This window comes from Dama dama, chromosome 25 (assembly GCF_033118175.1).
Source record: "Dama dama isolate Ldn47 chromosome 25, ASM3311817v1, whole genome shotgun sequence".
Lineage (NCBI taxonomy): Eukaryota > Metazoa > Chordata > Mammalia > Artiodactyla > Cervidae > Dama > Dama dama.
The window spans coordinates 12,797,701-12,801,151 of record NC_083705.1 but is presented as its reverse complement, the minus strand read 5'-3'; the positions used below and the strand labels follow the sequence as shown (position 1 = coordinate 12,801,151).

The window sequence follows — 3,451 nt, the reverse complement described above, 5'->3', positions numbered from 1 at the left end:
CAGGCCTAGTAACCCTACACAGGCATGCACACAAGTACAAATGTACACACACAGTACATATACATATACACAGTACACACACATGCACATACTCGGCACACACACATATACAGTGCGTGCACAAATGTATACACAGGACAGATACATGTACATGGCACACATGTGCACATACATACATGTATGCACACACAAGGGTCACATATATACAGTATGTGCACACATATACATGTGCACACATGCACACACATAAATGCACGTATATATACAGGACATACACACATGTACACACAGTACATATACACTGTACACACATACACATGTGTGCACACATAGTACACACACATATAGAGCACATACACACATGTATACACAGTACACATGCATATACACAGTGCACACACCTGCACACACATATATGCGCACACATAGTACACACACATATAGAGCATATACACACATGTATACACAGTACACATACATATACACAGTGCACACACCTGCACACATGTATATGTGCACACATAGTACACACACATATAGAGCACATACACACATGTATACACAGTACGCATGCATATACACAGTGCACACACCTGCACACACATATATGCGCACACATAGTACACACACATGTATATACAGTACGTATACACATGTACACAGTACACAACAATGAAATATATTGTTTTAAGAATATGAATAACGACATACAAAATGTAGGGGAGAAATCTCTGCAGGGACCCATGTCAAACTGCTAACAGTGGTTACCTCTGGAGATGAGGGTTGTCCAAAGGGACTTGAGCCTCATCTAGAGTGCTCATCCCCTGAGAAGAATGTATTCTTGTTTAATTTGTGCTCTAAAAATTAATTTAGAAAAATGATCAAATCCGGGAACATGGTTAACTCATGATAACTGTATTTTTCTGGGAAGAGCATCCAGGGTGCTGACCGCTCCTCTCAAGGCAGAGTAGAAGAAACACAGGAGGGGTGGACAGAGTCCAGTGGAGGAGGAAGCCAAAGGCCCCGCTGCCCCCCACCTCTAAGAAACACAGGAGGGGGTGGACAGACTCCAGTGGAGGAGGAAGCCAGAGGCCCCACAGCTCCCCACCTCTAATCACGCTGGGGCTGTGCACCCACGTCAGCCTGGCCCCCGGGACTGGGGAATTTCCCGGAAGCCTGAGACATCCTGAGAAAACCCATCTTCTCACGGCCTTTGGGCAAAGGGAGTTGGGTGAGTGTCTTTGAATTAGCATTTTCATCATTTTTTCTGTCTTTTACAAAATCCAGCATATGATGAGTGGTCGTAGGGGTGAGGCTTCAGAGAGGAGAGGTCAGGATTTTATTAGGTCTGGTACCCAGAAGAGAAATGTTTTTTAGACAAATCTAACCCCAGGGTCAAACAAACTTTTGACAATGATTTTTAAAGAAGTTTTTTTATTCCATGTTTGAATGACACACATAATATATGAAAAGATTCTCTTAAACATTAAAACCATCTTGATGAAGTTGAGATTCCCTCTGCCCCCCACTGCCCATTGGGTGCCCTCTGGAAAGTGACCATCCTACCTGACTTGATGAATGCCCTTTGGAACCTTCTTGAGGCCTTTATAAACATACATAGACCTATCAAAACACATCATTCTGGCTTGGCTGTTTTTTTTTTTTTAAGTGGTAGCATGCTATACATATTCTTTTGCAGCTTTTTTCCTCTTAACAAGCGTTAGAGATCTCTGTTGGTTCACACGGATCTTTTTTCTTCTTTTTAAATCCTATAAAGAACCACAGCATTGAGATGGCATACATTATTTAACTATTTAATGCAGTGATTATTTAAAAGAAAATGAAAAGTATGTGTCAATTTATAAAGAAAACTATGCCTCTCCCCCAACCACACACCCAACTCTGAACCTCAGTTTCTTCATTTATAAAATGGAGTGTGTGTGTGTGCTCAGGCGTGTTCACCTCTTTGCAATCCTGTAGACTGTAGCCCAGCTTCCCGGTGGCTCAGCTGTGAAGAATCCGCCTACAATGCAGGAGACACTGGAGATGCAGGTTCAATCCCTGGGTTGGGAAGATCCCCTGGACGAGAGTATGGCAACCCACTCCAGTATTCTTGCCTGAAAAATCCCACAGACAGAGGAACCTGATGGGCTGTAGCCGGTGAGGTCGCAAAGTGTCGGACACAACCAAAGCAACTGAGGATGCATTCACACAGACTGCAGCCCGCCAGGCTCCTCTGTCCATGGGGTTCTCCAGGCAAGAATACTGGAGTGGGTTGCCATGTCCTCCTCCAGGAGATCTTCCTGACCCAGGGATCACACCTGCATCTCCTGCATTAGCAGGCGGATTCGTTACCGCTGACCCACCTGGGATTCCCATAAAATGTAGGCATGGGCCTGAGTGACCTCTGTAGGCGCTTGTGATTTAAACGCTATCTCTGTTGCCCGTGGTGCCCGCGCTGGAGGCCCGCTCCTGCGCCTGGTCGCCTCTCTAGCCACAACTGCGCTGGGGTCTGTGTGTGCCAGCCGGCCTCCCCTCACCCAGCTCCTGGCCTGCCCCCACCCCTACCAGCTTCTCAGGTCTGCTCTAGCTCCTCGGACAGGCCCGTGACGAGAGAGTGCACACGGAGCCCCCACAGTGACCTTGAAATGGAAGGTTTGTCTCACCCCCATGCTCCTCCAAAGCAGGCACACTTGGTTTTGTCTGGAACTGTCTGGAAATGGAGACAATGGGCCCAGTACATGGTCTCCAACTCTCAGAAACTGGAGACTTCAGGCAAAGGACAATTTCTTTACACCAAGTATCCTTTCTGATCAGTGCAGAGGAGTGGGAGGCTCAGGCAGAAATGGGAGGCTCGAATGCACCTGACTGCCTGCTTCCACCTCAGCAGGGAGATGGCCAACACTTTGTCCTGGCTGCCCCCCAAGAGGGCTGCCCTCCAGAGGGACACAGTTGGGGTCTGCCTCTGCACGGCTCCATCACTCACAAAATACGGGCATGCTCAGTCTCTCCATCGTGTCCCACTCTTTGCCACCCCATGGACTGTAGCCCACCAGGCCCCTCCGTCCATGGGCTCCTCCAGGCAAAAATACTGGAGTGAGTTGCCCATTTCCTCCTCCAGGAGATCTTCCCAACCCAGGGATTGAACCTGCATCTCCTGCATTACAGGCAGATTCTTTACCACTGAGACACCTGGGAAGCCCTCACAATATAACACCTGTGTCTTGTGAGTACTTTCCATCCATAAGCTCACTTAGTGATGCAAAAACCCTGTGAAGTAGGTTCTGCTGTTATCCCCATCTGGCAAATGAGGAGACTGAGGCCATCACCCCAGGTAAGCACTGCTACTCCATGGCAGAGCCAGGCTCAAGCAGCCTGTTTTCCAAATCGTGACACTAGGCACTACCTGTGATCTCACCCCTTTGGAGGGGGTAGGAAGAACTTTTCTTAC

At 47.8% G+C, this 3,451-nt stretch overlaps 1 non-coding gene across 1 annotated transcript; it reads right to left on the bottom strand.

Annotated features, from left to right (window-relative positions):
• Positions 1-3,127: 3,127 nt before the first annotated feature.
• TRNAY-GUA (transfer RNA tyrosine (anticodon GUA)) lies at positions 3,128-3,198 on the bottom strand. The gene has a single exon. It is a non-coding gene; the product is annotated as a tRNA-Tyr (tRNA).
• Positions 3,199-3,451: the final 253 nt, after the last annotated feature.